Source organism: Ciconia boyciana, chromosome 1 (assembly GCF_034638445.1).
Source record: "Ciconia boyciana chromosome 1, ASM3463844v1, whole genome shotgun sequence".
NCBI classification, from domain to species: domain Eukaryota; kingdom Metazoa; phylum Chordata; class Aves; order Ciconiiformes; family Ciconiidae; genus Ciconia; species Ciconia boyciana.
In genome coordinates this window covers 99,475,846-99,497,049 of record NC_132934.1, presented here as the reverse complement: position 1 = coordinate 99,497,049, position 21,204 = coordinate 99,475,846, and positions in this window count along the sequence as shown.

Below are 21,204 nucleotides of genomic sequence, written 5' to 3'. Positions count from 1 at the left end.
ATATCAGTTGGAAGAGATGTTACAGGTGAACCTGAATTCTATAATTTCTTGGCACAGCCCAGTAATGTTTAGGAACAGCTCTGAATATGGTGCACTCTGTTACTTCTACAGCAGCCATTTTGTCAGTCTCTGTATTTTGATGGAAGATTACCATTACAGTCACTGTCAAGAATAATGTTAGGATACAGTTCAAACAACTTAGAATTCATCAGCAATAACTAGAAAACCCTTGGAGTATGTGTAGTCTGCATGTCCTCTCTACTGAGCCAGCAGAACTTAAACACATGGAAATAGTATTATTTAACCTGTAAGTATATGCAGAAAACATCACCTTTAAACACCAAAACATGAGGGCAGTGGACATTTTTTTTTGGTAAGTAATTCCTTTAGGTACGCTAAACTATTGTGTGCATACATCTTCATGTTATCTTGTGTTTCATTGGCATGGAAGTTGCTTGTAAAGAAATTGAAGATACTTTGGTTTTTAGAAGTGCTGCATGTATGCAAACTACTGTTATTGCTTGAGGAAATAAAATAGCCTTCAGCAAAGAAAGGTCCAGCCCAGTCAGTCAGAAATCCCCTGAGAAAGTGAGTACTTACAATATTTTTCCCATTGTTCCTGGGTTTTTCCTTTATTATGGCCTGGCTCTTCAAACTTTGAGTAGTTTTACTCTAAGACCTGAGAGAGTATCCATCTGTGTCAGGTTTTCATTTTCTTTTTGTTGTTATTTAAGTCTTCATCCTGGTCCACTTCCACAAATTCCAGGCAATCCTCCTACATTTTTTTTTCTCCAGTTTTACCATTCTTTTATGGTCTCTTCCTCAGCTCAGTACTTACCAACAATAGGGAACAGCATAAGCCCACAGAGATTGGAATTTTCTGCTTTTATGGGCTGTTGGCCTTGGGTGAAAATTTCCAGTATGATCTGGTAAAGTTTCTGCCAAAGAACTTCAGAGTCTGCCAGAAACCGACCTACCTCCATGTTTGAAAAATTTATGCTGCATGCATTCCTTACTCAATCTTTGTAATACAATATTCTAGTCCCTTTATGGCATTCTTTTGCTGTTTGCATAGTCATTAATGAACCTTACTAGACACTTTATCCATTTTCCATATGATCTATTTGCTCATCTGTTTCTACAACTGCAGAAACAGAGGTCAGGGATATAATATACTTTAACAGGAAGTCTCAAACATCTCAGTCCCAAACACTCACAAAGTTACACCGAGGATTTTTAATTCAACGCAGTCTTAGGAAAATACAAAAGTGGAAACAAATAGAGCAATGCGATGAGTTTTATTAAAAGACTGGGTTTCTTCAGGCTGCGTTCTAAACTGAAACCAAAGCTTTAATCAACCCTTAATTACATAACTTAATGCACCACAGAAGTTAAATTCAGCCATCCAATTAAGAGAAAGTATAAGTAAACATGGGTTCGTTTCTAAGAAGAAAAATATCACAGGGAGGCCATCATTTAATTCAATAGCCTTCCAGACCCCATACAAATGAAAATATTTTGCCAGGATTGTTTTGCTTTCTGGTAACATAACTAAGCTTTGAGCTTCAACATTGTTACCTGCGACTATCACGTTTGGTCTTTTGGGGGCATAACCTTGGGAGGACAGATAATTCATAAAAGGACAGATTACCAACCCAAGAAGATAGTCTCAATGAAATGGAGTGGATAAGCCTGTAGGATATCAGCTCAACATGAAATGCTGAAATGTTCTTGTAGAAGAGGTTTTGAGTCACAGGATTTGTTAAACCTAAAGAACACACCCTGAAAAGACATTTCCTGTCACTGAGTAGATTAACAAACTGCTTGGTGGATTTTATACATTGATTTCAAGAGAGCAGAAAGCATAAGGTCCAGAAATAGTTTAATCTATGTTGTGCTTTATGAAATAATTTTCAAGAAGAAAAGATAAACGTGAACCTTCAGAGAAGGATAAGATATCCAAGGTATTCCAAATACAAACTCAATATTCATTAGAACTCAGATAAGTTCTCAGAGAGTCTTTTCAGAAGTTCTCAGTTAATCTTTACTACAGAGATTGACACCAGCAAATAATTATTCCCTGAAGAACTTCAGCACTTGTAGTACCTCTGAAAACTGTTTCCTCTGCAAGTACTGAGCAAAGAGTCAAAAATGTTAAGTTCTAACATAATTTTAAGTTTTAATGCATCTTCCAAGCTTTGAGTTTCAACTGTCATTCCTGACTTTGATACTAGGTCTTCTTAGAAAGAGGGTTTGGAGAATGGAGAGAGAGAGAGGGGGGGGGAATGGGGGTAGGGGGGGAGATCAGCATCCTAAGGAGCAGAAGAAACAGTCTCTTCAAAAATGTTTTCTCAGAGTAATAATTTTTAGTGTACTTTGCTAGCAGGACTGACATAAAGCTACTGAAGGAGCAGGAAAGTGTCACTACTTCCCCAGGCTATGGAAATAACACAAACTCCAGTAAATGTTCCGATAAAGCTGAAAGAAACAGACCTATGCCTGGCCGTGTCATGCCTTTGACACATATCAGGGGATATGACAATCATCCTAAAACAAGAAACTTGCTGCAGCTATGAAACCCAAACTTATGCACAGTACAGCTCCTTTGCCTTTTGGGAATCTCTGTGAAGAGAGTAAGCAAAAGAGAATGAAAGGACTTCTGGCGATTATATCTTTTCCATCCCAGATATTTCTTTGAAAGGCATAGCATATGATTTCATCTTACTTGTTTTAAGTTTGTAAGAATAACAGAAAAAGTGGGGTATCATTCACCAAAGGTTTCTCTGAATTTCTCAGTTGAGTAGAGAAAGACAGATTTTTAATTCCCCCCTGCCCTCATTCTAAAGAAATCACTTGAGTGTTTTTTCTTTGCAAGACAGCATCTGAAGAAGTTGGAAGTCAAGTAACAGGGCATCTTATAGTAATTCGTCCATAGCAGACTCTTGTATAATTACCAGAGGAAAATCAATACAATGGTATATTTGAGGTAGGAAACCACTCTACAGTAGAGCAGCAACTTATTAATTTTCTAAGAATGAATTTCCATCTCAGCTTGTTATACAGTTGGGGGGTGGAATCTGTCATCATGGTAACTATCTTGATCAGGATCATAGCATAACTGGGGTTGGAAGGCAGCTCAGGAAGTCTTTAAGTCCAACCTCCTGAGCAGGGTCAGCCATGAGATCACATCAGGTTGCTCAGGGCTTGATCCAGTCAGGTCTTGAAACCCTCCAAGGCTGGAGACTGCTCTAAGCAACTGCTCCACTGCCCCACTGTCCCCAAGGGGAAAAAGTTTCTCCTTATATCCAGTCTGAACTGCTTTATTTCAACTTCTGCCTGTTGTCCTCCCACCATGTACCACTGTGAAGAGCTTGGCTCCAAACAATTGTAGCTGTATTTTACATATGTCCTTAACTGCACAGAATTTAGTTCAGTTCCTGCTTTCTAAATAAGGATTAATTCCAGTCATAAACAACACATGCAAGGATAACCCAACAAATAATAATATTCAATGCTTTAAAAAGAAAAAAACTTATTTTTAGAACAATTTTTGAAATCAGCTGTTTAGCTGGTAGGAAACCAGCGATACGTCTGCTATGAAGAAGACAGCCTCCTTTCCTATGCTGCCATTGTCACGCTCCCGGGGTATCAAGGCAGCATGCATAAAGCATAATTCTGAAATATTTACAAAGATTATAGCTACACAGGCTAGGGAGAATGAATGATTAATGCTAGAAGACAGTATTACCGAATAGAAAATCAGGGTAAAAGCAGGAAAAGTCCCTTTTAGGCCATATTACAACTTTCTGAGCAGTCTGTTTCAGCACGAGACCGGCAGCTTTTTATTTGCTTCCTCCATCTCTACCTGACACTAGCTCAAACCGCTCAAACAATATTTTCCCCTAGTCGGGTGAATTATCGGGTTTATTGCTTCCATTATCACAGTTAGGCAGCAAGATATCAGGCTGTTGATTTCTGCCAGGGCACTGCAGGGGCTGGGGCCTCCCCAGGGCCCAGGAGTGATGGCGGTTCCCTGGAGCAGCAGGGCAGGGCCTGGCAGCCAGGGCCTGCCCCACCGCCCCAGCCAGGAGCACGGTGACAGGGGAGGCCAGCGGGGGCAGCCCCAGCCCCGGCCATCTGGTACCTCCCTGGGGATGGGGACAGGCTGAGAAGTTGGCCCGCAGGTGGGCCCGGCCCCGCTGCTCCTGGGCCATAGGCAGAGCCGGGGGAAGCACTGGGTAGGCCGGGCAAGGACAGCTGGGCCCATTAGTGCCCTCAGGGCCCTGACTGGTTTCCCAATGTCACTTTTATATGTTACAATTCACAGTTTGTAGAGGTAATTCTAATTTTTCACTCCTAGCCTCTTGTTTTGATTTCAAACTGTTGCTGGTGCAGAAACCAGCTAGTCACAATAATCTGGCCACACTTAGAATCACAGAATCCTTTAGGTTTGAAAAGACCTTTAAGATCATCGAGTCCAACCAAAAACCTCACACTGTCAAGTCCACCACTAAACTATGGCTCTAAGCGCCACGTCTACAGGTCTTTTAAATACCTCCAGGGACGGTGACTCCACTGCTTCCCTGGGCAGCCTGTTCCAATGCTTGCCGACAGCTTCCATGAAGAAATTTTTCCTAATATTCAATCTAAACCTCCCCTGGCACAACTTGAGGCCATTTCCTCTTCTCCTATCACTAGTCACCTGGGAGAAGAGACCAACACCCACCTCGCTACAACCTCCTTTCAAGTAGTTGTAGAGAGTGATAAGGTCTCCCCTTGAGCTTCCTTTTCTCCAGTTCCCTCAGATGCTCCTCACAGGACTTGTGCTCTAGACCCTTCACCATCTTGCAATGTTAGGTTCCCCTGTGGCTGAATCAATTCACTGAATCTGTTCTAAGTTTTTTCAGAGAAAAGAAACCTGCCATGTCTTCCTCTTGCAATCAGGTCTGATAAAGTAGCACAGAGCATGCAAGAAAACACAGAGATACTTCAGAGGTGTTCAAAGCCACAGAAGAGCAGGAAAGCTCTAGGCAATATCAAGACCATCAAAAAATTGATCATGCTGGTCAAGAGCAGCCAAACTAAATTAATGACTCCCTCTCCTCCTGGCACCAATAATTTGGAAAATATGCAGGCTCTAGTCCCTTGGGACCCTGAATGCACGTTGTTTTCAGAAACATCCCTGAAGCTCCTACAGGAATAAGGAGTCGGGGGACAGGCATATGCTGCAAAGATGAACTAGACTTTCTTCAGAAAACTGGCGAAGAAGAGTCTGGGGAAGTCTGTATAATTCTGTCTCGTAACAATCTGTACGCACTTTCAGTAATAAGGAAAATGAAAGCTATGCAAGGCAAGATTTATTCTACAAACCATGAGCTCATGTTGATTGCTAAACCTGACCACAGCCACCAGTGAGACAGCTGTAGAAATTTCTGAAACATATGATCTTGTTTAGCCGCAAATTAAGAGCATCGATGCAGGAATTCCTAGGTGAAGTTTCATCACCTAAGTTACATCAGGAAATCAAAATAAGCCACAATATTGCCTTTATGCCTTACAAAAATGCAGCTATGTTTAGTTATTATTGATCAATAACATTCATTCTATAGCAGTGACTTTAAAACTTGCTTGTCTTTGCTAGAAGATGTGGCATAGTTTGAGACCAAAAATCATGTGATACAGTACATGAGCCTTCAAATAAAATGCAAGGTAAGCCTGCCTGTGATTGAAGAAAATATGTCATCTAGTAAACTAAGTGTCCTAAAATAATTGTGTGGTATGAGCCCAGACTCACCAGTGAGTATTCAAAACTGATTCTCTCTCTGATCAAATTATGGAGCTTTTCAATAATGATTTTATGACTTCCATTACATTAAATGCCACCATGCCTTTATCAACAAGAAAAATGGTACTGCAGTGCCAAGTGTTAGAGCGCCACGTACAAAATTTATCAGCTACCACTTCTGAATGAAAAGTGCACTACTAGTGTTTATGCTTTTCTAAATACAGAAATAAATTGAGGTTACTGGTTTATAAGTAGATAATTAAAAGATTGACTTTAGGTATCAGGGAGGCATTCAGGACTCTTCATCTCACATCCCTGAGGGTACAATACAGCACAAGACTGTTCCTAACATGTAGCGTCCTCCCGGGGTTAGTACCCTGAGGCTAAGAACACCAATTACCAAACATAACACCTTGCTGCACATGGCAGTAGCCTTTTTAAGTAGCCTGGGCCAAATCCTTGGCGAGGTCTTTGATGACAGACGTGGCCTGAGTAGGAACAGACATCCTGATGCCCACCCACAAATTCATCAAAAGCCTGGATCTAAATGAAGGTTCGTACACTCAGCTCTGGATCAAACTTACTCTTAAAATAAGATATAAATATGCCTGAATCTTTTAACCAAACTACTGCATCCATTTAAGCATGTGTAAAAAGGGAGCAATGGTAATGATTTGCTTGTAAGATAAGCATTGACTGCAGAATATTTCAACATCCTTTGATATTGCTATACTACAAGATGATATCATTTCTATTGTCAGCCTGGTATATTTGAAGGTCTCTAAAAATTATGCACAGCTCTGAAATGAAAGAAGCAGACTAAAATCAGCCAAAGGACAAAAGCAGAGAGCTGAAAGCACTTACAGGCAAGGAGCTGAATACACTAGGTTTTTGGCTGCAAAGACTGTTTGACATTGAGCCTAAAAGTGAGAATTGTCAGTCTTGCCCCTGTTGGCAAAATGAGCTTAGGATTTCATCTCAGAGCACACTGACAAAACTCCTCAAGATGGCAGAAAAGAATTTAAGTAGTTGATTTTGGAAGCACAACTTCTAGCATCAAACTTTTTAAGCAGATTTTGATGGTGTGAATAGGGCATCCAGAATTATGACAACTTTAACTACGATGAACAGATTCTTGACTAGAATCCAAAAAAAGTCCTTAAGAAGATATGGGCTACAGTTTCGGCATCTTTCATTTAAGGGATCTGAACTTCTTCGTGTAAAGATCATTGAGATTTTATGCTGTTCTGAAATATTCCCAAGTAGACTTATGTAAATAATTGATTTTTCCAGTGACAAGCCAAACAAAACAGCAACAACAAATTAACTCAAAATTAAATGTTTTACTTGATCTGAAACACCTTTTTTTTAAAAAAAAAAAATTTAAGTCTTCAGTTTCAGCCCATTTTGAAAAGCAAACATTTTAAACCAAAAAAAAACATTGCAAAGCTTTGTTTGCGAAGATAACTGTTCTGTTTTAAAACTGTTTTCTGAATTAGGTAGTAAATAAGTTTTCGTCTATTTTTCCCCTCAGCAAATAAACTACATGGTAGAAAGTAAACAGACAAGGTCCTTGGAAGTATCTGTGTCTGCATCAAAGCTGGAACATGTTATGTTCATCTACAGCTTACCACTTTAACCAGCACTGGATAGTTAAAACTTCACCCTATGCATTATTTCCTTATTATTCCAACAGAAGGAATTTTAATGGATAGATGAACATCTGCCAGCTTGAGATCTTAACATCTGTTTTTTCTTGAAGGCAGACTAATGGGGAGACTTCAGCCAACATTTCCCCAAAACAGGATTTTTCATCTCAAACAAACATACACCCACCAAATTTCTGGGGAGATTAGGGGAAGAGGTGCCTGGAGAAGCTTCTCCTTTAATCTTTCTTTTTTTTTTTCTCATTTCATCTTCCCCCCTCCCCCCTTTCTCTGATGCTCCATTCCAGAAAAACAACAGCTAGAAAACCCATCTTCTACATTATTTGATTCCTGTTTCAACTTAGAACTAAGCCCCATGTGATCGTTTGTACGTGACAGTATTTACATATAGTTTATAAGTAAGAAGAGCCCCTACTCCATGCCAGTGGTACTGTTTTAAGTTTGGGAGTGCCACAAGGGCTGGGGCCAGGCAGCCACAGTGTCACTTCTGTCTGCCCTGAAACTCTGCTTTGGGCTGGGCACCCTGAGCCACAAACCATGCTTTGTCATCATAAGGAAAAGGATGAAACACTATGTAATCTTGCCCTCTTCTGTGGTACAGAAAAATTTACTTTCCTCTTCTCCACCAAGTCTTAAATCCCTCTGATGAGGTACAACTGAGGCAGCTGTTTCCTCCATGCCACCCTGCAGAGGTGGCTAGATGCCTGGGGACACAATGGGATGTAGACTAATTTGAGTGGATGGACTCCCATTCGGCCAAAAATAGATGCAACCACATTTTAAATATAAACAAGAAAATAAATGGTACCAGCATGTCTCAACATCTGTTAGGATTTTTTAAATCCTAAGTAAAACACATATGATACCTTGAATCTCAGGGCTATTTAATTCCAAAAGGAGTTGAAATGAAATTACTTCTATTGTCGTCCATTTTACTGTTTATCAAGTTAAAGATGCTTCTTACAGGTATTGCAAGGAACTGATTCATGTTTTCAAAGTGCCATAGAGATGGTACAGGCACCTGGTTTTGAGATAGAATGTGCAATACCTTAGTCTTACACAGTACCTTCTATCTTAGGGTATAAAAATGCTTTAACTTGTTACATCTCTGCCAAGCAATATTACCTCAGTTCTGAATGTAAATTGAGGAATAAAGCACTGAAATTACTTGGGCAAAGGCACGCATAGTAATTCAGTAGAAGAGTTCAGAGTTGTGGTTTCCAGGTGTCCCATGACTATCCTTCTCTCACAAACCAAATTTATTTTTTTACTTAGAAAAACAGATAGCAGTAGCACATTTTCATTGAGGAACAGAAGCCAATAAATTTTGTACATGCTGCTTAAACACTCATAGCATCAGTTGCACTAAAATACCATATTTCATGTTTATTAAGGCATAGAGGCATGTAAAGTAATGAAAGGCATAAAATCATTATTGAAAAGCTCCATAATTTGTCCACAAACAGAAAAATAGTTGTGACTGCCTTAAAAACTTAGCTTATACTTTGGCTGTAGTGATGTTATCCCACCTAAGATTTTTTGTACTGGATCCTTGATACCAACCACATTGCTACCAGATAATTTTGAAGTTGCATCAGGAATGGTTTTAAGACAAGTTACGAATGCCTAAAATGGACTCCAAGATGGAGATTTCCTGGTCCTGAATATAATACTTCATGTTAACTTATGAAAGCCTTTTATTTATTTATTTAAAGGGAAGAGAAGGGAAACAGAGATGTCTTTTCATTATGGTTTTGCACACTGTCCTCTTCTATGGCCTAAGACTTTCGTAATTAAAAATGGTTACCTCACAACTGTGACAAAAGGAGCTGGCCCTTGATGATAAACATTCAGAATTTCAGCTTCTCCAGCATTTTAAGAGACAGCTATTGACCTCTCCAGAGATATTTGAAATTTTCCTTCCCTTTGTAAAACATGGCCTACCCCTTTGTAGCCTTTAAATCCATCAGAAGAAGCAACTGCCTTTCTTGGAGGCAAGACATGAACCATCATCAAAAACTTGAAAGCTAATGCTAATTCCCTAAGTGCAGAGTGCCTGTCTTACTTTGATACTATATACCGATCCCACAGTGAACAAAGACTATCCTTTCCAGCATTGCTTACAGAGTAGGAGCAAGACAAAGTGGGGGTGTATCTTTTTGCCTGACAGCTGGAGACAAAAAGTGAAGGAAACATCTACTAATGAGGTAAGGACTGTTGGCTGGAAGAGTTCAAAGGAACCGAACATGTACCAATTCTGGATACATATTGTGCTTAATACATGCCATTGAAAAGTATACAATCTTCTTTTAATTTTCTCACACTTGAGAATTGAGAACTGCAATAAACATACACACAAGGGCTCTGTGCATTAGCTACCCATAGGCTGACATTACTTAATAGTGACTTGGCGCATGCATTCAAAACCCAATAGAAAGTGCAGCTTTTGTAAAATCTGGGGATCACTAGGGCCGAAATAAATGGTCATCTTGGAAGATAATTAACTATTAGAAGTAGGGCATGGCAACAAAAAATATTCCTGGAAAATATAGCCACCTGCATTGACCAAGATATTTGCAAATGAGAACATTTTCTGTAGGCATTTAATCAAAGGCCTAAGTGAACTGGTAGGCTACTAAATCATACTGATTAAATAGAGTAAAGGTGAATTTCCTAAAATACGAACTTCTTTCTTAGTTGTATCAACTTTGAATTGAGCTTGACCCCAAAGCATTTCAGGACATTCCAGCAGTTTGCGTGGAAGGGCACCTCTTTGAAAGAGTGGCATTCCACTGGCCAACTGGGAGACTGGAAGTACACACAACCCAGAAACCAGACACCATTCTGTGACCATCTGCACAGGTCAAGGGCATTCATTCTACCTGACCCTCAAGGCAGAACGGTGGGCACTCGCCTGAGAGCAAAGGCTGCAGCTCCGGCTGGGGGGTGTGCACCATCTACCCCAGCGGTGGCCAATGCCTCCACCCAGATGGAGCTGCTGAAGGGAGAGGCTGCAGTGCAGACCTCAGACTGCAGGAAGTGCCTAGACCTTTATCCTGGGGCAGGGACAGGTGGCAGACCTGCCTGCAAAAGGTGTGCCCAGGTGGAGGACCTCCTGCAGCAGGTGGCTGAGCTGCAGGAGGCAGTGAGAAGGCTGCATAACATCAGGGAGGCTGAGGAGGAGTTAGTTAGCTGGTTCCAAGCACAGTCTGCAATGGACCCACAGCCCACAGCCAATCAGCCAAAAACTCCCCCACCGGCACACACAGAAGGGAGGGGGGACAATAATGCAGAAGAATGGATGGTTGCAACGGCAAGGAGCAGCAAGAGACCCCCCGAAGCCTGAGGTGCCCTTGCAGAACCGCTTCACCGCTCTGCAGACTGAAGAGGAAAGACCTGTCACACCAGGAGAGATGCTGGAGCTGAGTAAGGCAGCCCGATCTGCTCCCTGTATAACAAATAGTGCAACTAAGAAAAGGCAAGACATGATAGTAGTAGGCAACTCTCTTCTGAGAGGTACAGAGGCACCCATTTGCTGACCTGACACACTCTCTGGAGACATGCACTGCTTACCAGGGGCTCGTATCAGGGATGTCACCGAGAGACTACCAAGCCTCGTACAGTCCACTGACTATTATCCACTGCTGTTGTTTCACGTGGGCACCAGTAACACAGCCAGGAGTAGTCTGAGGAGTATTAAGAAGGATTACAGAGCCCTAGGAGTGGCAGTAAGGGACTCTGGAGCACAGGTAGCTTTTTCATCAATCCTTCCGGTCAAAGGGAAGCAGTTTGAAAAGGCCAGTCAAATCTGGTGAATCGACAAATGGTTACAGGACTGGTGCCACAGCCATGGCTTTGACTACTTAGACCATGGGACTCACTTTGAGAAACCTGGTCTACTGGGGGCTGATGTGGTCCATCTGTCAGAGAAAGGGAAGAGCATCTTCGGTCATAGGCTTGCCAAGCTGGTAAAGAGGGCTTTAAACTAAAGTTGCCAGGGGAGGGGAACCTCAATCCTTCCCACCCCTACCAGTTTGATGCCAGTGCCAGCAATAGATGCCCAGAGCCTGGAGAAGAATCACAGGTCAACAGGAGAGCACCTGAAGAGAAACACAAAGGAATTCCAGCCACTCCAGCCAGTAAGTCAGCTTAACTGGGGACCCAGCTTAAATGCCTCTGTGCAAACATATGTAGCATGGGGAATAAACAAGAGGAGTTAGAGGCGTGTGCACACCTGCAGGGCTACGATCTTCTTGGCATCACGGAGACGTGGTGGGATGGCTCCTATGACTGGAGTGTTGGAATGAAAGGATACAGGCTCTTTAGGAAGCACAGGCAGGGGAGACGAGGAGTGGGTGTCGCCCTCTACGTCAATGACCAGTTGGAGTGCATGGAGCTCCACCTGGGGATGGATGAGGAGCCGACCAAGAGCTTATGGGTCAGGATTAAAGGAAGGGCAGGGACAGGTGACATTATAGTGGGGGTCTGCTACAGGCCACCCCACCAGGAAGACTGAGTGGATGAGGCCCTCTATAGACAGATAGGAGCAGCCTCACGCTCACAAGCCCTGGTCCTCTTGTGGGACTTCAACCACCCCACTATCTGTTGGAGAGACAACACAGCAGGGTATGAGCAATCCAGGAGGTTCCTGGAATGCATTGATGATAACTTCCTTCTCCAAGTGACAGAGGAGCCAACGAGGCGAGGTGCTATGCTGGACCTTGTTCTCACCAACAAGGAGGGGCTGGTGGGGAATGTGAAGCTCAAGGGCAGCCTTGGCTGCAGTGACCATGAAATGGTGGAGTTGAAGATCCTTAGGACACTGAGGAGGGCGCACAGCAAGCTCACTACCCTGGACTTCAGGAGATCAGACTTTGATCTCTTCAGGGATCTGCTTGGTAGAGTACCATGGGATAAAGCCCTTGAGGGAAGAGGGGCCCAAGAAAGCTGGTTAATATTCAAGGATCACTTCCTCCAAGCTCAGGAGCGATGCATCCCAACAAAGAGGAAGTCAGACAAAAATGCCGGGAGGTCTGCATGGATGAACAAGGAGCTCCTGGACAAACTCAAACACAAAAAGGAAGCCTACAGAGGGTGGAAGCAAGGACAGGTAGCCTGGGAGGAAAACAGAGAAATTATCCGAGCAGCCAGGGATCAGGTTAGGAAAACTAAAGCCCTGATAGAATTAAATCTGGCCAGGGACATCAAGGGCGACAAGAAAAGCTTCTATAGTTATGTCGGTGATAAAAGGAAGACTAGGAAAAATGTGGGCCCTCTGCAGAAGGAAACAGGAGACCTGGTTACCTGGGATATGGAGAAGACCGAGTTACTCAATGACTTTTTTGCCTTGATCTTCACCGGCAAGTGCTCAAGCCACACCGCCCAAGTCACAGAAGGCAAAGGCAGGAACTGGGAGAATGAAGAACTGCCCATTGTAGAAGAAGGTCAGGTTTGAGACCATCTAAGAAACCTGAAGGTGCACGAGTCCATGGGACCTGATGAGACATATCTGTGGGTCCTGAGAGAACTGGTGGATGAAGCTGCTAAGCCACTATCCATCATATTTGAGAAGTCGTGGCAGTCCGGTGAAATTCCCACTGACTGGAAAAGGGAAAACATAACTCCCATTTTTAAAAAGAGAAAAAAGGAAGACCCGGGGAACTACAGGCCAGTCTGTCTCACCTCTGTGCCCGACAAGATCATGGAGCAGATCCTCCTGGAAAATATGCTAAAGCACATGGAAAATAAGGAGGTGATTGGTGACAGCCAACATGACTTCACTAAGGGCAAATCACGCCTGACAAATTTGGTGGCCTTCTACAACGGGGTTACAGCACTAGTGGATAAGGGAAGAGCAACTGACATCATCTACCTGGACTTGTGCAAAGCATTTGACACTGTCCCACATGACATCCTTGTCTCTAAATTGGAGTGACATGGTTTTGATGGATGGACCACTCAGTGGATAAGGAATTGGCTGGATGGTCGCACTCAGAAAGTTGCGGTCAATGGCTCGATGTCCAAGTGGAGACCAGTGACGAGTGGCATTCCTCAGGGGTCAGTATTGGGACAGCGCTGTTTAACATCTTTGTCAGCAACATGGACAGTGGGACTGAGTGCACCCTCAGCAAGTTTGCCGACGACACCAAGCTGTGTGGTGTGGTTGGCACGCTGGAAGGAAGGGATGCCATCCAGAGGGACCTTGACTTGAGAGGCTTGAGAGGTGGGCCGGTGCAAACCTCATGAATTTCAACAAGGCCAAGTGCAAGGTCCTGCACATGCGTCGGGGCAATCCCAAGCACAAATACAGGCTGGGCAGAGAATGGATTGAGAGCAGCCCTGAGGAGAAGGACTTGAGGGTGTTGGTTGATGAGAAGCTCAGCATGACCTGGCAATGTGCACTTGCAGCCCAGAAAGCCAACCATATGCTGGGCTGCATCAAAAGAAGTGTGACTAGCAGGTCAAGGGAGGTGATTCTCCCCCTCTACTCTACTCTTGTGAGACCTCACCTGGAGTACTGTGTTCAGCTCTGGGGCCCCCAACATGAGAAGGACGTGGACCTGTTGGAGCGAGTCCAGAGGAGGGCCACGAAGACGATCAGAGGACTGAAGCACCTCTCCTGTGAAGACAGGCTGAGAGAGTTGGCCTTGTTCAGCCTGGAGAAGAGAAGGCTGCGGGGAGACCTTATAGCAGCCTTCCAGTACCTGCAGAGGGCCTACAAGAAAGCTGAAGAGGGACCTTTTGCAGGGGCATGTAGTGATAGGACAAGGGGTAACGGCTTTAAAGTGAAAGAGGGTAGATTTAGATTAGGTATAAGGAAGAAATTCTTCACTATGAGGGTGGTGAGGCACTGGAACAGGTTACCCAGAGAAGTTGTGGATGCCCCATCCCTGGAAGTGTTCAAGGCCAGGTTGGATGGGGCTTTGAGCAACCTGGTCTAGTGGAAGGTGTCCCTGCCCACGGCAGGAGGGTTGGAACTAGATGATCTTTAAGGTCCCTTCCAACCCAAACCATTCTATGATTCTATGATAGCACATGAGATGATTGTGTCATTCCCAAGTGTTTTAGTTTGCTAAAACAGTAAGGACAGATCACTTGATTAAAAAAACCCAACCAACCAAACAAAAGTAAAAAACACACCACACAAAACCAAACCAAAACACACACACACCCAATACCCACACAAAAAAAACCACAACCACACACCAAAAAAAAAGCCCCACACCACACCAAAAAAAACCAAAACAAAAAGCCCACACATAGTTTGGTAGTATGGCACCTTTTTCATTTTCCCCAAATCTAAATATAATCCAGAAATAAACTGATATATTACATGGGCAAGAGAGGCAGTAGGAAAAGCTTTCTATTGTCAATAAGAGTGGAACTTTGTCTAGAATTTCTAGGGTGAGAGAGGAAGCCTCCCAAATACTTAGAAACCACAGTGAACTGTTTTTATGGGTTATCAACAGATGGTGAAGGCGTCACAGTACCTTAGTACTCTTGCTTGGTCCCTCCAACTCCCTGCTGTTCCTAGGTTTAGGTGCATTGGCAAGTCAACATGTGACAGAAAGATCTGCTGTATCTCATATCTGGTACAACTAATACAATATGCCCCCGTACAACATGTCTCAATCAGCTAGCTGCTTTATTTGACAAACTAGGAAAGAAAATCCCAAATATTTTCAGTACTACAGAAGCTCAGCTACACAACATAACTGTAATATACAAGATAGATATCTATAACAAATATATTTTTCTGCATATAAAAGTATGCATTTTGCATTGACTACAAAATACCAAACCTATTTAACAAACAAACAAAAGTAAATCCTTAGTTTTATAATTAAACTTTCATTTTCAGGTTACAGCAGGCAGGTAGCAAATAGGTCTTTGAATGGAGAGATCTGGGGTTTGCTGCTGACTGTCCTTAATTTATGAATCAAAGGTCTAAAGAGCTATGCCAGTTTTCCCCATTTCACTCCACAGAAGATACCCATCTTTTCTCACAACTTACACGTGTATATATACGTTACACACACACACATACATGATGTTCATATATTAACCCTTAATTCAAAGTTCTGTTTCCATGGAAACAGCAGCAAGCAGCTATGTGTCAAAGTTCTGTTAATTTCTTCGTGAGCATTAAATGGATGAGCATCTGCTGGAAACACAGATTAAAAGGAGTGACAATTGGAATGCAAATACTTTTCTTAACTCTTAATATTACTTATTTCAAGAAACGCCTATAGAAAAATCCAACTTAATTGGTGGATTAAACTAAAATTCATGCAAGCACACTTATTGAGGAATAAGAGTCTGAAGACAAGTTAGTCAAGAACTGCTTATCAAAAAGTATTTTGTGCAGATCTACAATGGAGAACAGCTGTGTTTGGTAAGAATAATCAAAGGACCCCAGCTTCCTAGCATGGACTATTGCGCTAGCTGCATTTAGTATACCTGCAGGATTGCTGGCAGAATCAGAAATCAGAGCAAAACAGGTCTCAACCAAAAGCGTAAACCAAAAATCCTTTGATAAATACTTTCCACATCAAAAAGACCTTCACGCATGTCTGTTTTTCTCAGTAGGGACCAACCAAACACACACTTAAATACTTTGCCAAATTTCTGGTCTGAGTCCAGAATTATACATATTCAGTGAAGAGAAATTAAGATATTTTCCAAAAATAAAACTTTAAAAATGGAGTGACAACATCTCCATACTGAATGTTTCTTCCTTCAAACACTTCTCTTACGTCTTCATTAGTATCACCAACAATCTGAAGACTTAGCAGGAGTTTTGTGAGGAAAATAGTAGGAATACTTGGGATTTATAAAACTCTCCCAAGGTCCATGCATTCCTGTCTGCAAGACCATTACCATATTTATACACCCTGTAATCTAACATTCAAAATTTTGGTTTGCTTGATCTAGCTGTAGCTTCAAGCATTGTCCAAAGGCAACATGTTTGGAGGAAAGAGCCCACCTAGCATGTTCACTGAACTTATTAGCATACAGAAAACAATTTTTAAAACAGGAAAAGAGATAAGTGAAAGAATTATTTACGTCAAAGGCAAGTAATTAACGCAGATATAAAAAGTCAACAGACCTAGAAAAAACACATATTTGAAAAATGTTATTCTATTACCTTATAGCACGTTTCTGCTAGATACCAAGCTTATAATAATAATAATGTTACCCAGGAAGCATGTCTGGCAGCCCTTAACCCAAAACTGTGCATGTGTGAACTGCAGACTTTGAATACTTGCACTCTTTTTGTGGATATGAAAGGGTGATATGTGGGCTTTGATCTTTTAATAACTCTGCTTAAGAGGGTTTAACTGTATGAATTAATCAGCAGTCTTCTGAAATGCATTAATTAATTCTACTTTGGAAATTATTATTATATAACCATATTACATAAGCCAGGGCATCTAAACTTTACATTCATCTGGTAACTTCTGCGAAAATCAAGAGAGCTGCTCTGCATTACAACAAGGAACAGAAACCGCTGCACAATATGATCGGACACTTAACAAGTGGAACGTTCAAATCGCATTACTGTAAAAGTAACAATTTAGGGGGACGCCCTCAAAAATTTAGTGGGAATAATTAAAGGAAACTGAAATATGACTTTTTTTTTTCATTTTCTTTGAACTAAGTGAGTTAGCACGATATCCTTTGTATTTTTCAGACAGTATTAATTTTCAGGACTGTGAGGGGGAAGGCCTGGAGGGCAAACTTGAAAAAGATTAGTCTAATTCAAGCCCTATATACAGAAGAGAGAGTTTTATCTGTCAATTTGAAAAAGAACTTTAAAGACGCTGTGATATGGAGCGGAATTATCACCACTATTAATTGCACAGGCATATTAAAAAGACCCTGGAAAGTGACCTCCTCTAATACAGAGAATGCATGTAGAAAAATATGTCTTAATCTTCTTTTCTGCGCTGAGATAAATGTCAAGTGTATCTATCACCTCAATTAACCATAGGAAAAAAGCTGTCAAAATCTAATTCTTTTTTTGACAAGGCGTTTATTCTGAAACCAGCAGAGGGAGAAACAGGCACTTGTATTAGAAAGAGATGAGTGTCAAAGGGTTCTGAAACACATGGTGAGTTTTCCATGTGCGAAATGCTGATTAGAACCATGGTAAATCAGTGCTAGTGTGTTCTGGGTTTGTTGCCTGAGCTACAGTAAAACTGAGGGCTTTGTGGCATGGTTTACTTCAGCATTGAGGTTACATTAACAAAAGAATGTTTTTCAGCTACAGTACCATGCAAAATGTGAAAGAACTGGTGAAATGAAAGAACCTTAACTTCAGGAACATTAAAGACTATTTTACAGAATATTGTAAAACATATTTATTGTGATAGTTTATTTACTCTTTGAATTTTTCCTTTAAATAGAATTGAAACCTTTTTGTTCCTTTCCCTGTTACATCAATGTGATCTCATCAGGGTATTAGGATGGATTCACCCTTCATCATCTTGATTCACCCAGAAGTTTTCCTATGATACCCTTGTTTTTTGCAGAAGAGCAATAAAAGGCAAAGCAGAAAAATAATATTTACACATATCTTTTTCGTAACTTGGATTTGAAAGCAAAATGATTGACCTACTAATCAAATCTTCATATTAAGGGCAGCTTGAAAGAATTCTGCCAAGTAATTGGTACAACCAAACATTGCTTCAGTTAGAAACCATGCAAAAGAAAAAAACTGCCTATCTAAAACAATGCATTCTGAAAGAGCAGTTTGGAACTATGAAGCTTAAAAATCATCCCGCTATCTTTCTTAATTTTCAAAATCTGATGCATGCCTACGTGCATGTGTGTGTGTACATTCAGGTTTTTGAGATTCCTGCATAAAACAAGAGAGTTTGAAATTTTTTTTTTAATTACAATGGAGTTTTTCATGCAAAGTATTAATTTTAAGGAGGGAGGGGAACAACTGTAAGAATTGAGATTGAAATGAAGTAAAAGTCTAGGATTTTTCAACCTCCAGAGCTGAATCATTTCATATCTCTCAAGATGAGATGAGTCTGAGAGCAGTAGCTGCCACTGCCGTAGAATACCATAATGTTCTTTGCCACCATCCTTTTTCCAGAAACAAATGATGCCCAGAAAAGCTGTATATATACAGTGGAAATATATGTGACTTATGGTGTTTGTTAGAAGATAGAGGTGCATTCAAGGATTAAAACAACTGCATCTCACAAAAAAGGACAGGCTTCCCCAGGGAAAGCTCTAGGATCACTTGTTAGCTGTAGCACAACTGAAAAACAACAGATCAGTCCTCCACTTGTTTACATTGTCATATGCTTTTGAATTCAGTGACATGATATGACAGAGTGCCATCACTGGTTCCCTGTTTCCATAAGATTAATGCAAATAACAGATCCTAAAAGCTTAATAATAACAAACGGGAGTCCTAAGGCAGGCGCCTGCTCCACTAAATTTTTTTGCTGCTGTTCCAAACATTACTCCAAATTAAAAATTGGCCAAGTTGGAATCACGTCAGGTATGTTCCTCTTACAGGACTTGTTAATACGAGCAGTGGGTAGGGCATGCAGTCCTGCTAGCCACAATGAAAGCATGCGTACCTCTGATGATATAAAATTATTCAAAACAACAAAATAAAAAGTACCACTAATATTTCTGAAAATATAGATTATGGAACTTAAATTATTTCCAGAAAGTACAATAAAGCAAACAACCATTGAGCAAATATTAATTATGGCATGGAGAACGCAGGTGATATGCAGGCTTTGAGAACTGAGGAATTTTCTATTTGCTCTTTTTTAAACTCATCCAAAGGAATTTGGACAGAAAAGTCTTGGTATTCTGGGTAAATTATGTGAATAAAGTACAAGACAATCGTGCATTTATAAAAATGCAATTAACATCACATAATCATTCACCACAACATTCTCTCCCATTTCATAAGCTACAAACACTCTGGAGCACTCAGCTAAAACTGGTAACAGCAGAGAAAAGATTCACTTTCCCATTTCCCACATAACTGTATCAGCTATGCCAAGATGGGGGGAGAACAAAACAAAACAAAACAAAAAAACCCCCAAGAGTCTGGAAGTCTTTTTTAATTCCAAGAAAAAAAAGTGCTACCCAATGAAGCTTTACTCCAATAATGATAACGCACTCTAAATTGGATCTAAATACGTGTTCTTCCCTTCTCTCAACTACCAGGCAAAATGGGCACATGCTCTTCTCAACTAGAAATGCAGGCCTGTCAGCTGTACTTGTGGGCTTCTAGCCATTGTCAAAGTGAGATTTCCAGCTTAAGCCCAGCTGGGCGCCAGCTCTCCAGTACTGCCCTCGCATGCCTCGGGAGGCCTGACTTACAGCTCTAACACACAGCAAAGCTACAAAGCGCCCGCTGAGCCTCAGCAGCAGTTTACAGGTATGTTTTTAAGCTTGCAGCAAGGGTGAGATAGATAGTTCCAATTTGCTTTTGATTGCAGGCTAACCTTACTAGAAATGCATTTGTATATCTTGTGAGGTCAGAACATGCACTAAGTGAGTTACTTTGGCTCACCTAATGCACAACAATTTCTGGGTCGCAGTGTTTGTGTGCAAGTCAGATAGGACAGGGGGCCTCTGGTCCTTGAAGGACAACAGAAAGTGCGGGATAGATGTTAGTGTTTTTAAAAGGGAAACCATTGAGATATTTAGCAGGAACTTACAGCACACAGCTAGTAGTGATACAGCACAGATTGCTGCCGTGAGAGAAGAGGAATGAAAGACACAGAAGTCCATTCCCACCAGAAGCTCACCTTTGGCATATGACAAAGTCCTCCACACTCAACAGGCCATGTGTGGCTTTGCAAAGCAGCCCACGATAGTACAGAAGCCAGGGTGGTACACACAGACGGTTGCTCTGCAAATCCGAGGAGTCAGAGGCAGCGCTAACCAAGACCCCACAAGGGCAGCTTGCATCTGGTCAGTTTTTTCTGGACCAGTAACAAGAACTTTAGCTGTTGCTGCTCTTTGGTTCTGGGGCAGGTACTGAGAAATCACCAAAATAACAGCTCAAGATCTCATCCAGTCAGAAGAAAACATCACTTTGAACCAGCCAGAGTTCTGGTCTTGTTTGATTCCCAGTACTATATTTTCTTTGCCCTTTTTAATCCCCCTTTTCCTGGGTCTACAATTGTATTTTAAAAAGGTGTTATTAAACAACTTTCCATTACCAAACCAAGGCACATACTTGCCTCTACTCATTGTTTATAATATCACAGATCGTCATGTAGCAGCTCTACTGATGCTGCCACTCATTTCACAGGTAGCAAAAGAGACAGCGAACAGTTAAGTCACTGTTCCTGTGTCCTTGCCTGAGCTACAGTACTTATCTGGAAGGCAACCAAGCAGCTTGTCTTCAGCTCTAGTTTCTCACCCACTTGATCACACGATTTTACTGAAGTTGATACTTCTTCCTGACATAAGCTTTACCTACCTACCTAGTGCCAGTCTCTGACCAGGAACAGAGCAAAACCTCTGTACTCTGTCTTGTCTTGAGGCACCAGATGCATTAACAGCACTTAATTCACATCCACTATAATAGGAATAAGAAATTTAAACGGATGTTTATTTAGAAGTTACACTATCTATTACTACATAAAAACTTGAGAGTTGTGCTTGACAAAACCCACATAATAGTGTGAATAGTTGCACCATAATAACGGGCTGACGTTTTGCGACTTATTTTGAGCTCTTTTGAACATGGTTTCATAA